General features: G+C 25.5%; 1 protein-coding gene across 2 annotated transcripts in view; it reads right to left on the bottom strand.

The window, feature by feature from the left end:
• The window catches only part of LOC112684159 (eye-specific diacylglycerol kinase), a 156,913-nt gene extending 135,426 nt beyond the window's left edge, over positions 1–21,487 (bottom strand). For both annotated transcript variants that reach the window (XM_025555538.1, XM_025555524.1), the window contains exon 1: positions 21,223–21,487. The gene's annotated coding sequence lies outside the window, so the exon portion shown is untranslated. The remainder of the gene's footprint in view (positions 1–21,222) is intronic.
• Between the last annotated feature and the right edge of the window lie 1,294 nt (positions 21,488–22,781).

The raw sequence follows: 22,781 nt of genomic DNA on the forward strand, positions 1-22,781 counted from the left end.
GACAGTTGGTGTCGTAAATAATACCAACATTTATATTTCAAATAATATAAGTAATTATGAAAAAGAATTAAGGAAAAAATTGGAAAATATCTTAGAAAATAATTGTCGTTAGAATATTATGGCAACAATTTCAAACATTTTAAAAAGCAAATAAACGTATCTAATAAATATATCAGGAGAATTAACACCAGACACATTTACCACATAAAATATGCTCTTCAGTCATTATCATCGTCGACATTCACAAATCAACATTTTCAATAATCAGTTTTTTTTTTTTTTTAATAAAACCATAAATTATCTAATAATTGTTAATGCAATGTGTTTATCTAATAAAAAAATAAAATAAATTAAAAAAATGTATTTGTAAATTTTAAAGAAGATTATCTAGATAAAATGCCTTTTTTAAGGGTATATTTGCATTAAAATCCAAAATCAGTTCATTTCGATGAACTGAATGCATGTTTAAAATGCTCCAATTTGTGGAAACATGTCAAGGTATTATATTTAAGCAAGAATTTGCGTGTCATGTTGCAAAATTATCAATCTGGAAATATATTCTTTAAACAACTCATTGATATTGGTAATGGCTAATTTCCTATAGATGTGCTGACTGGCATTCAAAAAGTGTTACCAAATGTTGCTCAAAATTACTTATTCCATGATTGGTTGAGCGAACGAGCTATACTGGTTAAATCAATTGCTACGGCAAGTAATGAAGATGATGTCGTAAACTATTCACTGGAATTTTTAAACTCAATTGATTTGCCAGGATTGCCGCCTCACAATCTTCAATTAAAAGTTGGATCTGTTATAATGTTGCAAAATATTAACCAACCGCAACTTTGTAATAGCATACAATTAACGATAAAAAAAATTACTGAATAATGTAATACAAGCAATCATATTGAAAGGAAAGTATAACGGAAAGACGTTTTGATACCCCACATCCCAATAATTCCAACTGACACTCGAGTTTAAACGACTACAGTTTCCAGTCCGGCTTGCTTTCGCTATGACTATAAACAAATCCCAGGGGCGGTCATCAAGTGTTTGTGGTATTAATCTAGAAAACCCATGTTTCTAGCATGATCAATTGTATGTTGCCTGTTCCCGTGTTGGAAAACCATCTGCTCTGTTTGTTTACGCGCCAGGTTATCAAACAAAAAATATCGTTTATCATAAATTACTACAATAAAAATGAAACTTAATTTAAAATAAGTAAAAATAAAATGAAATATAATAAGAAGATATCATAATAAGAAATCTGAAATTGTAATTTTTATTATGATTTTTAATGGAAAAAAAAAAATTTAAGTGTTTTATAATCTTTATTTTTTGACATAATGTAATTGTTGACTTATAAAATTTATTTTTTATTTTTTTGTCTTCCTAACTGACCCGTTGTCCCAAATAGCAGAATAAATATTAAAAAAAATGAAAAATTAAAGAATCGACTGCTAGGCGGTACGAAGTTTACTGGGTCAGCTAGTATATTTATAGATATTAAATAATTTAAATTTTCTTAAATTTTATTCGTACTATAGAATTTTATAATATTGATTTCAAAGAAAAACGAATGTGGATATGTTATAATCAGGGCTCGGGACTTATAGCATTTAAAATCATTAAAATAAGCGCTTAAAAATATCATTATAAGCACTAAAATAAGCATTTAAAAAATTTTAAATTAAGCAAAAATATTTATAAAAAAAAAAAAAAAAATCTATAAAATTCTAACTAAAATATCAAACAAAATAAAAATAAATCTTCACTTTCAAGATTTTAAGGATTTTACGGATTTTCTAAGGGATTTTTCTGAAAAATAAAATGTAAACTGTTCTCTCTGTTCTTGATCATTCTGACGTTTGACACTCAGTTCTATTTTCAAAAGTTGCAATATATAAATATTATATTTATAAGTATACGACAAATGTTATCATAAAAGTGCCAAAACTTAAATATAGAAATTTAATTTTATATTCAATTGTTGACAATAATATAAGAAAGTTAATTTATTTTATTCAGTTTTAATCATTGAGTTGAACTAATTTTGCGTTTGATTTATGTATTAGTTTTGTAAATGTATTTCTTAATTCATTATCCTAATTTTTAAAATTAGATGCAATAATATATTGTCAACGTTATGTAATATATATGTATATACTCATTAATATTTGTTTTTGAAATCTAATACTATACTATATACACAATTTTATCGATCGTATAGTATGAATATATATTATAAGTATACATCATATACATTATATGCACCATGTAAGTTATACACACATCGTGTAAGATTTTGGAAGTTTGTTAAACTTCAATACGAAAAAAATAAATATTTAAAGGTTCACGTTAAAAATAAATATTTTGAATATTTAAAAAAAAAATTTATATTTAATTATTATTATAATTATTGTTTTTTACCAGATAATAGTTTATACTATTTTATTTATCTAATTGCGATGGAATATTTCAAACATTGAATTTATAACAATGACTTATAAGTTAAATTAAATACAATTAAATCATATAATATTCCAAGTCAATTAGATAACTTTTTTTCTTAGTATGGACTAATGCATTTTTACGCTTTAACTGTTAATACTCGTATGTTCGTAAATCATATTATAAAATATAATTAATTAATTTTGAGAATTAGAAATTGTTATATAATAGTATATTAGCGAACACACACTGGATTGGGTGTGTTAACAAATTATTTTATACATACCTACCTACTACTTATATAATATATACATACTGTTTTGTTGACAATGAATATTGTAAGTAAAACCGTTTAATATATTTAAATAGAAATCAGAACAATTATCATTCAGCCGTTTTAGTTTAGTAGTGTTTGATTACATTTTAGATGGTCTACAAACATACACATACAATGATATAGGTTCTGATTGTGTTGTACTCCAAACTAAAAAAATACCAGAAAAAAAGAAAGAGAAAGGTAATTGGATAACAAAATCAGAAAACATCTGTCAATTTTGTATAAAACGAAAAAATTCTAGTTTCTATTTAAAAACATTTAAAAAATGTAAATTCCTATTTTTCGACTTTTAAAGAGAAATTTAAAATTCCGAAGTAAAATTAATAATTGAAATTTACTTTTGACTTAAATTTCTAAGTAATTTTTCCTAATATTTATTTTTATATGACATTATAAGAATGTTTTGTAACTAATATTATTTATACAACAATAACTATTTTTAATGTTTAATTTAAATGTATCAATACAAATGTTGATAACGCATTACAGTTATATATAGCGGGTTACAGAGAAGTAAACGAATTGTGAATAGTATTTATTTGAATAAATATAACTTTACGGTGTTTGATGAAGAAACATAAGATTATTTTAAATACATAGATTTAGGATTTAATCTACCTTAAAAGGCTCAAATACGTCAGTAGACACTAGTTAATGATACTTGGCGAATTTTACGTTTCAGTGATTTAGTGACACAGATTTTTTTTTTTTTTTTTAATTTGCCTTTGTTCGCACATTACAAGACACACATATTTACAACTTGATCTTTCATTTTGTGAAGTTGTATGATACACAAAAACAACTTGTTTTTGCATGGTACGATTGAAAGAAAATAATTTATAGATAAATAATTTAAAAATCTGTTAATCATCATTGAGAAAAATAGTTTAAACACAGAATTTTATTCAGCAACAAATAGGCATAAAAAAGTTGAAATATAATTTAACCCCGACTAACTTTTGTACAAATATTAATAATCATTAATAAATATATGTGATCATATGTTTCATGAATATATTGAAAAAAAAAGTGCAAAATCCAATATAACTTAAGGTTAGCCATAATAAGAAATAATGCTCTTTGTCCTCAATACATGTCTTATGTAACAGATAATTTTAGATAATATGTGTATATACTTTATAAAAATAAAAAAAAAATAAAATACAAAAGAAATATTTAATATTACGTTGATATTAACGTCACAGTCATTGTTCGCCGAGAATCAATAATATTCAAGTTGATACCATACCTAGGTTGGATACCAAGAATTCGTTTTCCAAAACCAACTAAATTTTCTTGCGATCCTACATATTATGAATCTTCCCATAAAAATAAATACACTATTACTACAAATGCAGTACGACGATCCGTCAAGACCAAATTAGATTTTTTTAATTTCTTTAAAAAAGATAATAGATCATTCATATATAACGGATCGTATATCGACAACATCGCATTCTGTGATACGTACATATAAGTTATCAATAACGCACGGATAACGGACTTTCAAATGGATATCAAATGGTACGCACTTGCAAACGACGGCAACGGAAGCAATTGGAATTGGTTTTTAATTTTTTAAAGAGGCTTATCATGAATAGTTGCCGTTCCGTTGAACATTTGCCGGAATAGTCGGCTGTCGACGTTTCAAATAAATGCGCACTAGTTCGACGCCGAGTATTATTTATATGTTTGCGCGATTTCCTTTCGTGACAACAGAAGTTTCAAATCACGCAAACCGTCCGGACGCAACATCTAGTAATTTCGGTCCCATGGGCACGGCTGTCCAGCGTCAATCATCACGTGAGGGACCTAGGGACGAACCGGCCACGTACGTTTTGTTGTTAGTACCTAAGGGATATGCGCCAGCAACGATTTCGCATAAATTGATATTATATGACTGTCAGTCAAATCTCAAGTCCAACCACACCAAGTTACAACTTCTATAATTTAAACTTTTCGTTTTTTTCTTTTCTTATTGATCTAATATTGTTATATAATTGAAAAAACGTGTTAGTAATGTATGAATATATGCTCTAGGTCAGCAATTCCCAACCTTTTTAGTGGTGCGGACCACCAATTTCATAGAAAATCTTTGAGGCCCACCAATAGTTATATATGTATAATATATATATATAATAATAATACATCAGTTATTACAATTTATTTATTAAAAATAATTGTTCATAAAAAAAAAAAAAAAAAAAATTCATTGAACAAGATTATTCCAGAGTTAAACAATTCAATATAATTTTGGATTGTCACCCACGAGAGGATCAATATCTAGATTAAAAATGAAAAGTTTTAGCCTTAAATCACTCAAAGTTCAATTTTTTCCTACATTTATATTTAAAAAAAATTAAAGTAGAAAAAGCTCGTTCATACAGACACACAGGTTGTCGAAATATAGCCCATCAAGTTTCTTAGTGAAATGTTAGAAATATTGCTGTAAAGTCTTTCCGAATATTTAATAGAATGGTAATAATGGTGTAGTTTTGAAAAACGATTTTAGAATTTGATTACATGGAAGTTCAATTAAAAAATCTTCTTCATTTGCTGATATTTAATATTTTAAAAATACATATATGTAAGTAATGTTAATATAATATAGTTTACGGCCTAATACCACCTGCTCGCGGCCCATGGGTTGGGAACCGCTGCTCTAGATATATATATATATATAGCTCTGGGATCGGAAGAGGCATAGCTGCCAACTGAAACGGATGCAATAATGAAGCTGTTAGGTAAAGTGAAGCGTCAGCTTCGGGTCTTCAATCGAATGATGAAAGCTATTATGGGTGAAAAAGATAAGCTAGAGCGAGAGCGTCAACTAGGGAAGACTTCATAACGTGTGGCCTAAATAACCTACACTGCTGTATCATCCCACACTGTGAGGGACAACCAGATGGGACATGTTCCATCTGTCATCCTAACGATGATATCTTAAATATTAAATAAACAATGAGTGGTCAATAGGTAAAATGTAAAAAACAATTCCCTCCCGGTATTTCGGTTGAACTGTAAAAAATAGGTAAATAAATAGTTACAAAAATTGTTGTTATTCCAATATAACGATTATAATAATACCTTAGACGGATAGAAAAAACCTAATTATATATAATATAAATATATAAATACGTAATATTATTTTCGTTACATTTCATTGGTAGTTTTTTAAGAGAATAGTAAAGTCTGACCACGCACATACAGTACTAATTTTCCGTTTCTATTACCTTTATATATAATGTATTTTATAACCTAAAAAATGATTCATTTCGCGACAAGTCACCCGAGCAGTTGAACCTGTGTATCACTTTCGAGATAAAAAAGCGTAAATAATTATATTCCTCCTAGATTTTATTTATTACGGTCTTTAATTATCATACTCGCTTCAAATTATACTTACACTCGTTTATCTTCGAGTACGTGAAATTTACACTAACATTATATAAGACTATATTCCCTATATTTTTTTTTATCATTGTTTATCTGTTTCAGTGAATTCTCTCGGGTAGAACATTATTTTTTTATATTATCAAAACGAATAACTTACGACGAACGAATATTATGTGATATTTGTTTACGTTCATTATTGTGAAAAATATCATTATCGTAGTAAACCTAATATTTTAATGATTATATAAAATTGAATACTATTTGGTATGTTTGAGAAAAACATTGCAGAAACGATAACCTTATAGTGTAAACTTAATTATTAGATAAAATTTTTTATAATAATGCCATAAAAAACGAAAACAGTGGTGATGTCATCTATGTAAGTGATTCCGGTGCACTATCTCCGTCGTCATCATGAATTCTACCAATATTAATAATAATCCATATTTAAGATATGTAATTTTATATTTTAGAGATACTTAAATATCATGTTTATTAAAATTTATTATGGAACACAACACTTCCATAATTTTTTTTAATAGTTTAAAACATTAATCGCTAATGATATTTTAATTTACCAAAGTACCGGATTTTTGTCTCCACAGTCTGTTAACCAACATAATACATTTATTTTTATTATCTTTTTGAGCTATCTTTTACTTATTCTTTTTACCAATATTTTTAGGTGTGAAATTAAGAAAGAGTGGAGTAATGAATATCTATCCCACTATATTTACTTTTCTTTCTCATTTTTAAGTTTTTAATTTTAATTTTAGAAAGTTTTTCTTGAATTACTATCGATAAAATGTGTATAGATAGGGTAGTATATAAACATACAAGTGGAAAAATATAGACAACAATTATTATCTAGAAAATTAAAAAAAAAAAAAATCATTCAGCTAAATATGTCTATCATACAACGTAAAAATAAAATTTTAAATGTTATAAAAATATAAATTAAACACACAATTAAAAAAAATTACAATATAACTCTATAAATTATCAAGGAAATTATTTAAATGTAATAGTTTATATTATTATAATGATCTAATTTTTAGCTTTTTAAGCGTTTTTCTTACATTTTTATAGTTTTTATATTTAACACTAGTATTGTACTTAGTTTTCAATTAAATTCTGTTCAAGTCATATGGGTCATAACAAAATAAATAATATAACTAATTAAATTTTGATTAAATCTTAAGAGCCCCTGAGATTTATATAATGGCTTATTGCTATCCTTTTTTTTGGATTCAAATTGTACAAGTATGTTTATATGCACTCTAAAAAGTCAAAATAATAACTAAATTAGTATGTTTACCTACCAAAATCATACATAGGTTCTTTCAACACCACTATCATGTAATTTAATGATTAAGATAATTCGTGGTATCCTATATTATTACTTGTGTTACTTATACAATTGGTTTTATTATCGATTAGGAGTATTTATTTAACAGAGTATCCTTACAAAAATTACAATATTAAATTACAATATTATTTCTATTATGAGTGTAAATGAAAATAAATAAAAATACTACTCTGACTTCAACAATGTGAAAAAAATGCCCTGAAATTCAAAAAAGTTATTAATAATAATTATACTCGTAAAACAGCCCAACACTCAGAACTATATAGCATAGTTGGTCCATTATTCTTCTGTAAAATGTACCTTTTAGTTTCATTGAAATTCTCTTATCGCATAAAAAGCCCAATGCTCCTCTCAATTACATCCAACCACACTTAATCTTATATTTTACATCCATGTCAAAGCCCCCGTCTTTATATAAAAATGATCGTAAGTATTTTAAGTTCTCGACTTCACCTATCATATCACCACTTATTATCATTCCTCCTCCCCTCAACTTCTTGGTATCTTCTTCCGAAGTTATATATTGTATACCGTATATACTTTATATATTCTATTTTATTCATATTAATTATAAATCACTTTTCTTTAAGGGCTAACCTTCATTTATCCAAATTAACTTTTTCCAGATTTTGTCCTACCAAAACTATATCATCAGCAAACTACATACACCATGATATTTTGCCCTGTTAGTATTTCGTAAATCCGTCCAATACTACAGTGAACTAATAAAGGATTATGGCTGATCTCTGATGCACATCTACTACTACATTAAATCTTCTGTTACTCCACAAAAACTCTTTACACTAGTTCTTGAGTATTCATACATACTCTTAATTAAATTTTTATTGATTTTGGGAGTTCCTTTCTCATCAATTCTCACTTTAAAACTTTTTTTGGCACTCTGCATTACGCCTTTTCTAAATTTATAAACAATATCCATGCCTATGTATAGTTTTTTCTTCTTTTCCCTAAACTTCTCTATTAGTTGTCTAACACTAATAAAGGCTCCACTTTCTATTTTCCAAGCATAAAACTAAACTGATTATCTGATATTGATGTCCCAGAATAATAATAATATTTTTTCCATCTCTTTTTCACATCTCCATAATTTGCTAACAGTCACATATCCTCATTTTTTATACACCAAACATTTTTAATGTCCTTGGATCCCTAACCTGGATCGTTTTTCTTTAACCTTAGCCAGTCTATAAATTTATTTTTCTTTTTCCCGTGTTATTAGCCTCTCATATAATTCATCATACCTATTAAGCTTCGTTTTGTTTACCACACTCTTCACTATTTTACATACATTTTTATACTCTATTCAATCTTCTCTTTTCCTGCTTTTCTGCCATTACTTAAATTTCTTTTTCTTATTTGCTACTACTCTCTGAATCTCCTTATCCCACCACCACCTTTCCTTGTTTTCTGGTCTATTAATCTTGGTTTCACCCACAACCTCTTTAGCTATATTTTTAACACACCTTGCCATTATTTTCCAAACCTTATTTATATTTCCCTCAATATTCCACAAAGTTTTTTTTTTTTTTACTTTATTTATAAACTACTTTTTTTTGTTTTCACCACTGAATTCTTAAATTCTTTCCGGTTTTTCTTTTTTTACTTATTATGTTTACCTTCTTTCAACTACACCATACCTTCATTACCATCAACCGATGTTGTGATATTATACTTCTACTCTATCCAGGAATAACTTTACAATCTTCTACTCTATTTATACTGTCACTCTTCCACATAAAATAATCAATCTGCGACCTTTTTTTTTTTTTCAATTCTTATATATTATATTATGATCTTTTCTTTTCTTAAAATAAGTATTGATTATTGCAAGTTCATACGATGGTACAAAATCCAAAACTTTTTCTCCAGTCTTATTCCTCTCACAAAATGCATGAACTCTTTCATACTACACTCTCTCCCTACTTACATATCAATTTATCTCACCACTAATGACATTATCTTCATTTCCAGATATTTCTTGCATTATTTTTTTAATTTCTCGCAAAAACTCTTCCTTTTCCCTTTCTTCGTATTCTACTTGCCTATACGTACTTATTACGTTTAATAATTTTTTTTCAAATACCAATTTTACCATAATATTTCTATCAATTTTTCTTCCTACGTCGACAACCTTACTTTTCATCTTCTCATCAAATATTACTCCAATCCCATTCCTTTTATTAGTCCTACCTGAATATATTATTTTATATCCCTCTCTTTTGCTGTTTCTCCTTTCCACTAAGTTTCTTAAACACAACAAATATTAAATTCCCTTCTCTTCAATACTTTCTTAATTTTTTACTTCTGCCTGTAAAGGTTCTTACATTCCACGTGCTCATTATCACTTTATACATATTTCTCATATTTGAACGCAGATTTAACCCAGGGTGCAATGGTGATGTCCCTACACTGTTGACATTACCTGTGTTGGGTAGAACAGAATACTTAACTGGTTAACCAACTACCACATTGGCTGTCTGGCAAGTATTACGCATTTCATAATTTGCGACTTCACCACCTCTAAATATGATACTTCATATCATTTTAATAGTTGAAAACTTCCATATTAGTATAAAATAAGACTGTTTAATTATGGAGTGTAAAATAGCTTTATAAGACCCTAGCCTTGCACGTTTCAACTCTTTTTGTTGTTATCATTGCTAAAAGTGGGTTGAGTATATGAAGAATGGATAGATTTCTATTTGTGGCGCACTATGCCGCAGATTGTATAATATTCGTAAAATAATTAACTGTACAATAAATATCATTAGGTGTTTTTGGTTTAATATTTAATTAATTTTTTTAATTAAAATATTATGAAATATATGGGGGTCAGTTAACTTATTAAATAAACAAGAAGAAGCGTGCTGCATTGGAAGATGTATTTTACGTTAATATTACTGAAGAGTGATCTGAATTAAAATCAAGAATATTTTTTGTATTGCAATTAAGTAAATCAGGTAATTTAATAGTGAAAATATCTAGTATGTCCAGTTTTTTTGGAGATAAAATGGCCAGTACATAAGCCTAGAAGAAGCAAATATTTTATTTTTATTTAAATTTGTAAAATTATGAAACGAAGCACAACGTAGATTACTTGTGCGGCAACCCCATTATTGATATTTGGCGTTAAAATCACCAAGAAATATAATATTATTTTTGATTATTTTAAAAAATGCAATACATTTTGGGTTGGTTATATTATATTTTGGATTGATGAGTAAAAATTACACAGATTAATTTAATTAGGATCGATTATAGTGCAGGAAAATCGTTCGTGCCTTTAATGAAAGTAGATGAAGGTGATTTAAATAGTTACATTTTAAATTAAAGGTAGATTGTCATAATTCCCTAGATTTTCAAACACACTTTTGGGGATTTTCATTAGATTCATGAGAGAAAATCTCAAAACTGTTTGAAGAGGCACCAATTTGTTTTTGTTTTTGTTTTTATATCGATTTTATGTAACGGGAGAATTTAGAGTAGTGTAGGAAGAAAAGGAATGATTTCGTTTGTTTGAAATGATAGGCCAGCCAGGGTTGCTATTATTTGCATTTGCATTAATTTTCAATTAATAAATTAGGACGAGAACGGAAATATAGTGAATAGAGAAATAATAGAGAATAGTTATGGTAACAGAACGACTGAAGTGCGTGCGCATCAGACAATTTCCAACACAGGTGAAACACCATGCTTAAGATATATAATTATTAGTTATAACAAGATATAACCTAAGATATAAAATTATATAGTATATAACCGATACGCCTAAGTGACAAATATAATTTACATACCTAATTAGAAAGATTAATATTGCAACTAGAAAGGTAGAAAAAAAATTAGAGCACTTCATTATAAGAAACTTAATAAGAGTAAAATATCAGAGTTATATACTAGAGTATAACTAAAGCTCAGATTTTTATGAAAATATATATTTTTCTACAATTATCTTAGAATAATTTTGTTTATGTATGTCAACGTCTCGCACTATGTAGATTCTAATGGATAGTATTTATTTTACATATTTTGCAAATTTGAGAAAAATGACACATATATATATAATTACATAAAAAAAATGAATATTTTATAAATAATAAATAAAAAAATAGTTTAATTTTATTCTGATTTTAAAAATGTATTTTTAAAATATTTAAATTTTTATTTTTAACAATCTATAAAATCTGCATACAATCTGATTTTACCCATGTTTAAGTTATTTCAAGGACTAATTGTCGTCACCGAGATCGATTAACATCCCTACGTTCAGATAACTTAGCACACGGTAGTGGTGCGACGTGATAACATAGAAACAAATAACAACAAACTGGGCAACGGCTGTACTTTCATATTATTAGTTAGTGACAGTGGTGTTATATAAATCTACAGTAAGTATACTGTAATATTTTATCTGTAATTTTTCTGTTCCACATGAAATATTTCGTTTATATGAAAAAAAGAGGAATAGGCATAGCATTTTCTAAACCTAAACTGTTGCAACTATTTTTAAAAAATCCATGGTATTATCAAATTAAAACAATTTGTGGAATATTAAATGGAGAAATAAGTGACGAAAATGAAGGTATTGGAGAATTGTTATCTAAAGACATATCTTGTTTTAAATATGCGCTAATAATGTCTTGTGACGTACAAAGAAATTTTTCTAAATATAATTATGTGCTACGTAACAACCGTAATAGCTTCCATTTTAAAAATTTTAAATCGTATTTTATAACATTGTATTGGTATTTATTCTAAAATTATTATTTTTTTATTGTTAATTCTGAATTTAAATTATTGATTAATAATTACATATTTCGTAATATGTATATTATAGTAAATTGTAACAGTTTTTGTGATATAATAAATTTGTATTGATTTTTTTTGTATATTTTTGAATTTTTATGTATATAAATATGTGAATCTTCAACAATATATTTTGCATAAAATATGGGTTTTATATATAACATAATTTAAATGAGTACACAGTTAATAAAAGCAATTATTGTATTAATATTAAATATTAATATTATATTATAATATTATATTATTATATTATATTATTATAAATATTATTATTATTATTATTTTTATTATTATTATATTATTATATTACTATTATTAATATTATTATTAATATTAATATTGTATTTATATTCTAATTAATATTTTTACCGTCAACACTATTATGCACTAAAATGTTTTGAAAACTTATAATTAGGGTTTGGGACTTATTGCACACAAATTGTAGGAAATATGCATGCACATATGCACTTAAAATAACCGAAATATGCGTAAAAATATGCAACTGAATATTTTTTAAATGTCAATTAAAAATTTGATTTAGACAATTTTTTGTAATTAGTTATTTTTGACAACACTAACACTATCAACATTTATTACTGAAGTGTATGTTCGATTTCGTTTTCTTCGTCTTCTCCTAAAATGAAAATTTTTTTTCCAAACTCTGTGATATATCGTCTAATACGTTCGTTATTTTCGGCATCTTTAAAATTACGAGAGCTACAAAAATAACGATTTTAAAAGCCACGACGCACGAAAACAAACTGAATTCTTATTTTCCTTTCACAAAGTATTACTCTTAAACGATTTACGATAAGTCGATAATTTATCGTTGATAAACGATAGTATACACAGGAATAATTAAGTATTTCCCTAGTTGCCAAATCCAGTTAATAATATTATTATCTCATCTTTATTAATAAACCGAGCTATACGAAGAAACAATCACTTATTACGAGTGATTAGGTATATTGAATAACGTATGAAAGTAAAAAATAAATAAATTTAACCTTTAAAATAAATGTACTTAACATAAAACAAAAACTGCGTAAATATGTTATAAATAACAATTAAACTGCCAAAATTTGTCAAATATGTATTTTGCTTAGAAAACAGCAAAATATGCCAAAATATGTAATTAAAATGTTTGTATTTCAATCTGTTATGACTTAAAACAAATTTAAATCTTACTTAGACTATTCTGCGGTCATTATTAAGCAATATGCAAATGCAACAAGTCCCGAACCCTACTTATAATTATACTTATTATTATATTATTATAATATTTATAATTTAACTATTTTGTAGGGGAAATTTCAAATTTCAATATTAAAAAAAAGAAGTAAATAAATATATTTATGATCATTGAAAAACCAACAAAATCATTTGATATTATATCAATATATTGTATGTGTTTGATGCAAACCAATTAGTTCAGATTAATTGACAGGAGAAATTATTGATTGTACTTAGTTTAAAATCCCATGGTTCTTCGTAAGGCATTTGAATCCCTTATATTATTCCTGATCACATAGAGAGGATTTTAATTGTTACATACATAATTTGGGTACATTTATGTCAAATTTACTTTCAAAACGGTTTCAAATTGGTATCACTGGAAATCTACGTAACTGAATAATAATTATTTAATTAATTATTAATCATATGAAGAATATTACAAAGTATGTAATGTAAACAACACAATAGAATTTTTTCTTTTACGATATTTCTGAAATTTATTTTCATTTGTTTAATCGTATATTTTTTATCTTTACGTTTTATATAGTTGGTTTATATGTTAATTAATAAATTAGTTCTATTTTCAATACATTAATAATATTTAAAAGTATTAATTTTAATCGAAAAATATTCAGGTAGCCTAATATTATAAATCATTAGAATTTTTTCAAAATATAAGAAACAAATTATTTCAACGATTTCTATAAATGATTTGCAATGCTGTTTGATTTCCATTAGTACAACTAAATTTTAATAAATTATTTACACCTATATTTAATAACACTTTGTCACCACAGTTACTTAATTATTTATTAATAAAACTTACAGATACTACTCAAAAAATTGTTTTGTTTATGTTAAAATAAACAAACGTTACTCCAACCTAGTGGTTCCCGACCGGTGTGCCGCGGCACATTGGTGTGACGCGAGCGCCCTTTAAATGTGCCACGATAAATCTATAAATTTTTTTATAAGTATGTATTTACCAGCTTATTATTGATATTCAAGATGAAAACTGATCGAATTAATCGTAGATACATATAATATTATTTATTGTAAGTATTCCTGTCGCAGCCGTTTTAATCAATCGTTTGTATTAGTATATTTCACAACAAATAACCCTTTAATAGAGTAAACTGTAAATAGTATACATATACATATATAAAATATGATTCACATAATATATGGATTGGTGTGCTGCGAAAATTTTGTTGGAGATGTAGTGTGCCGTATTGTTAAAAAGATTGAAAACCAGTGTTAAAGTCTAACCTAAATTCATTATTGTCAAATTTTAAAATTTCAATTTTTGTTTTTTTTATTGCAAAATATGTTTCAAATTAAATCATGAAATGTTTATTTAACTATGAAAATATTCAATGTATGTCATTTTTAATTCAATCATTCATGTATTACTATCCATTAATAGATTTTAGTCTAGTCAAAGTTATATTTGTCCAATTTCATCTAAAAGCTATAGTTGAAAATTATTTCTAAAATTGAGTTGGAAATCCCATAACTGGTGACATCCCAGAGAAGTTTACAATTCCCGGGCCAACGTAAAAAAAAAAAAAGCATCATATCGATAAAACGATAGAAAGTTTTCGAGACATATGCCAATGCGAATGTGTACCCATATGAGTTAAGATTTTTTTTGGTTTTATTTCCAGTCTGGCAATTTCCCAGTGGAGACAGTGGAAGCAATATGCTTTTTAAAATTAAATAATCTGAGCGAAAAATATCTTGAGAATATTGGTTAGTCATAATGTCATTGCCGACCTTCAAAACAGCACGTAATGAATGTGAAATATAAACTTTTCAGTTGACTTGAGAAACAATAAAAAAATTCGTCCAAGTGTATGTTTTCATATCCAAAACTAATTTATTACGGTAATATAAGATAATGGAAACTGATGAAAAAAATAACTTAACTAAGTCGTATGTATATTTGCATCTTCGAGAAATATTAAATGGTTTTTATGATGTATATTATGACATTTTATTTGTAACATAAATTTAAAATATTTAAATAACATTTATTATTTGAATAAAAGTACATACTTTCTTTAAATGAAAAAAAATAATTTTACTACATTTTTTATGTATAATGACACTATATTATTATGATTATAATTAATTTAACTAATATACGTTTTATAAATACTATAGTAAATGTAAAATAGAGAGAAACATATCTATAACAGGCTCTAGTTTAAACGGTATATTCCCTTGGTCCTATAAAACTTTCTCATTGTTTTCACACTTCGCTGTATTTATATATTTAATAATGAATGTTAAAAATTAAAAGATAACATTACTTATGTTATGCCCTACATTTTTGTTAGAGACAAAATGATAATTTAATTAAAAAACAATGTACATTATCTTTGTGTATGAAAGTATTTATTGAAAATATTATGAAAAGAAAATACATTTTCTCTGGTGACACGTGTTATAGATTATAGAAAATCATTACTGTGTTTCATAAAACAAAATTAAATAGTTTAATAGATAAAGAGATGGAGTTAAATGCAATTTTAATGTGTCTAACATGAAGGTACAAGATAAGAAAATAATAGATGTTACAGATGTTCAGGACAAATTAAGATTTGTTAACTTTGTTTAAACATAAAATTGTAAGTTTTGATACTTTTTGAGTGAAAGATAAAAATATCTCCTCGTTGTAGAATGTTATTTAAAATTAAGTTTAATTATTTTAAAAGTTTAATCCCGTGACCAGTCAATAAATACAAAAAAATTTTAAAAAATATAATAGCACATTATATTATATTAATTGCTATTCTAAAAAAAAAGTAAACTGCAAAAGTCAAAACGAAAAATCAGTTAATATAATCATTAATAACAGGGTAATTAACATATTTTGATCACAACAGAAATCTATTAAATTACTTTTACGGAAATAAATACTTTCAATTGAAATATATATAGATTAAAATAACAAGATTCTATATTGTTAAATATGGTGTCTTTATATTTTTCAAACAATATATTTAGTTAATTATTTTAAACTGAATTCTATTACCAAATTCAATTTTTATAATCATATTTTTATACTAGTTGAGTCTTCTTAATTATGATTTAAGATAATGTAATATCATTACACTTTCTATATTCATCTAATCTAACAATACAAATATATCTCACAAAGAAAAATCAAAATTATGACGTCTAAGACAAATGATATATTGAACAAATTATTTTAGTCAAATTGGAAATTTAATTCTTCAGTTAAAAACGCGTATATTTTAATAGAGAAGTACATTCTGGCTTTTCCGAAAATTGCAGGTGAAAACAAAACGTTTAGTTTTCATAATGTTTTTGCAATAACCAAAAACAGTATGAAAACAAGTTTCATAAAACCAAGTGTTTTTTTTCGCCTGCAATTGTTTCTTCATTTTATGATCAACTCCAGCGCAGTTTCAACGGAAATAAATATGTACTCACCTATATTATACTATATCTTTATAATTATTTACATTAATATTATATATTATAATAACATATATTTTTATTTGTATTATTAAAATTAAATTGTTTTTATTATTTCTTGAAATTGTCTTCAATATTATTTATATTGTATCAATATAAACATTATTTTTTAAATTACTTTGGTTCGCAGGATGCACCCAATGTCGTTTTTATTTATCATTTTCCTTCGATTTAACCACCTCAGAACTATAATGTCATCATTGGACGAGATCTTTAGACCGACTAAAATAAGTTGTATGAACCAAACGGTTGATATGTAAAAAAATATATTTATGGAATAAATGTATTCTGTGTGTATTAATCTTGAAATATGTTTCATGTTATTAATTGTATAAAACAAATTTTTCAGAACATGTTTCCATATCTAAGTGAATATTATAGTTTGAAAATCTATTATTTTATTTAAAGAAGAAAATAATTCCAGAAAAATAACATATCATTTTTGTAAAAAATTGTCAAGGGAAAAAGTAACAAAAAAAAAAAAAAAGTAAAATAATAGTTTTCCATTCTCCTTGTATTATTGAAACAATTTATGTAAACCTATTTTATATATTTGTCCAACAGTGTTTTAGTGAACAATGATTTTATAAAAATCAAACTTCAGAAACATTGAGTCATATAAATTGAACCCTAAACACTAATATGATATTGAAATGCAGGTAAGGAAATTACATAATTCTATTCAACTTACACATAATATTTAACCCATTAGAAAAAAGAAAGAAAAATATTATTTTAGGTAACAAACATTTAACAACAGTACACAATATATATATATATATATATAGTTAATTATAAATTAATACGATATTCGATTATAAACTTATAAATTATATATAAATAGTTTTTTTTAAAGGACATTTTCAAGGGTAAAACTATCATAAATAATTTTAGTTAAATTATATTATTTTTAGCAAAAATATTGGAAAAAACTCGTACTTATTGAATCTTAAATAAGATATTTTGACTATGCTAACTTGTGTGTATACTTCAAAAACAACTTTACTATAATTTGTTGTACTAAAGTTAAGTTAGTTTTTATTTTATACACTAAAAGTTTAAGAAAATTTAGTGAATTGATAAAGTTTTTTTAACATAATAAAATTTAAGTTAAAACTTTAATGATTATGCATACTTATAATAAATATTAAAATTATTTGAAATTTTTTCATTCATAAGTATAAACAATTTAAAATGCGTGTATTTTACAACGTTAAAAATTTATATTAAATTTAATGTTACCAAGATTAAAATAATTTAATTATAGTTATAATAAAATATAAGTAGTAAATAAAACTTTTATCATGATCTTTGTAATTACCAATTCTTCTTTTATAAAAAATACAACAACATTAAAAAATAATTTTCAAAGTTTTTCATGTACACAGAAATATTGAATCTTCTTTCGCAAATATATTTATTTAAGTAAATCAAAATGAAATAAAATAATCATCTGATTTTAACGAAAAAAAAAAAGTATTTTGTCGTCAAACATATTTATCATCATAGGGTATTAAAATAGTTTAAAAATAATAGAATGAAAAAAATATAGAGCTGAACAACGAGATTAAATTTATTTAAAATTATTATACAAAAAAACCTACGTGTAGAATAATTATTATTATTTTCACTTACTGTTTATCATATAATATATTTATACACTATATTTGTGTATTTTTTCAAAATAATTTAAATCTTAAATTTTAAAGGTAAATATAATAATGATTACAGAATCAATAATCGATGTAAGAAAAAAACCTTGTTTTCAATTTTTCATACTTATAAAACTATAACGGGTATTATAATTAATAAATTGTTTTTGTCACATACCTAAATATAAGCATAATTTTATATACTCAAGCATATCTTTCATACATGAGGGAATTTCGATGATTGAATTTTCCATGATCATTCATTTTTACTGTCATAGTAACGAAAAATTCTTCTGACACCTTCGTGAGATATTAGTATATTAAACGTGACAATATTTTAAAGGCACTTCTATGGATAAAATTAATTTTTTCATTAGTTCATTACGTGATTTTAATTCACTCAGAACAATTGGTAAATTCCACCAAAAAAATTACAGTTTATAAATCTCAAACTTCCAAAAATATAAAATTAATTAATTATTATAAAACAATAAATTAATGAGATATTTTTATAGTATATTTTATTCTAACATTAAAAGTAGGTACGCAAATATATTGACATTTTGATTTTTGGATTACAACAAACAATATAAGACATTCGATACAAATAGCCGATTTTATGAACAAAATAAATCTTAAGATTTTGAATACAATTCAATATAAATTCAATTCAAATTATTAATTTTTTTATTGGAGGACTTAATTGTTTTTAAATTAAATAAAAAAAGAATTTGATATTTTTATAGATAAAACCATAGAGAGTTCGAAGAGTACTCATAATGTTTCTTGAATAAAGAGATTAATATTCATCAAAATGCGGTTTTATAACCTAGTTAACATCCTAAGAAAATAGAAAATGCTTGTATATTGAAAAAATTAATATTTTTAAAATCTATTTAAATCTTAATTTATTTATATATATATAGTATTATTTTAGGGAACACAATTTTTTTAAAGTAAAACAAAGCAGTTAATTTAAGGCTCATATGTTTGATGGAGCTAGATTATTTAAATTCCACTGTTAACTACCAAATAAAAATTAATGTAAAGTGTATGTTGACATTTAAAGAATACTCTTTTTTAATCCCAACACAATTTTAAATATAAGTTAATTTTATGATTGTCCAAAAGCTAGTTAATTTAGTCATTATTTTCTATCATTTTAAGTTCATTGTAAGTAAAAACCCAAAATAACATACAAAAAATAATGATTAATCAAATATTTATAGTTATATATTTTTACTTTTTCTTATTTCAAAAATATAATGGTACCAATAATTTTACTAAATAAGAATTTTTATTTTAAATGTAAAATGTAAAATTAAAAAGTTTTATTACTTTTATTACTTTGTCAGTAACAATATTTAAACCTTATGAAATTACTTGATTTTATTTAAGAAAAAATATATATTTTTTTTCGCTATAGAACTGATTTGTTCGCAAATTTGTAAAAAAATAGTAAATAAAGATTTTAAGAATCAAAATCTCATAACATTTTAATTATAATAAGATAAATTGATTGAAGGAATAGTTTTTAATATTTCATTTGAATACATTTATTTTTACTTTTAGTATTAATTTTACGAAAACATACGTTGAGTAAAGTTGGTTTAGAGAAAAGAAAAATGTTTGAGGAATTTAATTATGCTAATTTCATTAAAACATGCTATCATGTATATTTTTAACATAATAAACAATTATTTTTTCTGTATAATCATGAAATAGTGTTCACATTAATTTTATAAAATCAGTTAGAACCCAAGAGTATAATAAATTGATATCAACATTTTTTTGAATAGATGGAGATATTTTAATATTAAATGATGTTTAAGGTTGATTAAATAATTACTCGCCGTTTGCGCTAGTGTATTATGAAAGTAATCTTAAAATAAAAAGGTCAGTTACATCTAACAAGCGGAGGTACGTATAAAAACATATATAGCATCAAAATGACTGTTACAATATACTAAAATATCCGTTATAAACCTAGTTAAAAATTTGATTCCCGGAACGGTTGTACGATTAAAAAACATTTGTTTGTTTTCAACCCAGCGGTTACCTCTGTATATTTCGTAAGAACTGTACAAATATTTTATTTATAATCCATTTTTTTTTTTTTTTTAATGAATAATATACTGTCAAGATTGATCTCGTATTATTGATTTGAATCGTTCATTAGTAGTTAAACCGTTATTTGTGTAAAATTTAAAAAAGTATGCTACTGAGTTTAACCAATATTAAACTCGACTAGTATCATCTCCTATTTACATGCAAATCATCTTAATCGCTGAAAACCTGTAAATCAAAATGGTTACTACTACATCACATTCCTACAGTGCGTTTGAAATCGACGAATTATTTTTTCATCGTTTGTTTTATTTATCATTATCATCATTATTACACGAATATCAATTTTATAGTAAGAATATAAAATAAAATCAAATTATAACCTTTTTTATTGGCCGTGCCAAGAGGATCCCCAGAGCGGTGGTTGTCTTTCAAAATGCGTTTTCATATTTATGACGACTTCGTTATATTTGGTTTTTTTCCTTTTATTTTTTGTTTTCCTTGTCAATATATTATTTATATTATCATACTAATATTACATCATTATTAAAACTCGTACACACACAAGCGCGCTAATACAAACACTTGTGCGAAAAATTACACACACACACACACACTCATACGTAGTTAAAATATATACACACATATACGCACATCTCTGTTAACACCGGGTTTGCGGTGCAGCAACCGCGTCCGCGCGATACCGCGTTTGATCGACGACTGACCGTGGTATACTACTATTCCGAGGGCGTCGGCGGCGGTCGCTCTCCTGTGGCTGCGGTGCGCGTGACTCCGGTGCAGCAGCACCACACCGCATCGGTTAATACATCTTTGGTGCCACCCGGTCAAAAGTAGACGGCAGTCAAGCCATTTGGGTTTTTTTTTTCTAATCAAGTTTTCATTAATTTAGATTTGAAGAAATACAATACATTTTAATATTCCGGGAACACAACTTATTACGAAATGTACCTACGTATCGGTTTGAATGTATTATAAATGTATAAAAATGACAAAGTGTATGTAATAGAAAACCAATTTAGAAAAAAAATATCTTACTTACGATAAATCTTACTAAAAACTAATAAGTCAAGTTTTAACTCGACCCCTTTTGACCGTATTTGTTGAAATAATGTAATAACGAAAACACTATGTTATTATTATTATATCGAAGGGGGCGAATTTTTCGTACCTACGAAGAATCATCTATGATCGCGGTTTTTCGGAAAATTCATTTTTCGCGCTATGTTTATCAGTAACGGATGCACGTTCCATACATATTATCATAAATATTGTTATATTCTGATAAAATCAAAAAGTAATTTTAATAAAATCTAAGTTTTCATAATTTTTTCGATACGTGTATGAATTATTAACAACTACAGCGGTGTACATTCATTTACGAAGTTCAAAACGATTTTTTAATTTTTTTATGCGTTTCTGAATCCCGTTCATCAATTTGATAGACATGTGTTAAGTGTTTCGTCTTGTAAACCCTAACTGTGAATTTCGATGACGTGGCCAGGATTTCCGAATAGCGATTTGCATAGATACGTCGTTGAGCCACTGATGAGCTGTGAGCAATATCATAATATATGTTATATTATGATCATTATTGTGGTTATAAATCAAATAATTTTGAAGATAGTATGGTCACAGGGAAGATATTAAGTATCTTTAATACTTTCCATAAATTTTCTTAAAAATAGCACTATTACAATCGATACGTTGTCACTTATCTTTAAGTTTCTTGCTATAATGTAGGTATTACGATTAATTATATAGTGAGTCTGTTGTTTCAATTTTTAATTACTATCCGAAATACAATTTCAGCTTATTAAAACGTGATTCAATCTAACATATATATGAGTGTATTGAAAGTATAACGTTCAGCATTTGATTCAGAGGAATTTCGTTTTGTCGTACACATTTTTACTATACTTAA

Source organism: Sipha flava, unplaced genomic scaffold (genome assembly GCF_003268045.1).
Source record: "Sipha flava isolate LNK unplaced genomic scaffold, YSA_version1 104_pilon_pilon, whole genome shotgun sequence".
In the NCBI taxonomy this organism is placed as follows: domain Eukaryota; kingdom Metazoa; phylum Arthropoda; class Insecta; order Hemiptera; family Aphididae; genus Sipha; species Sipha flava.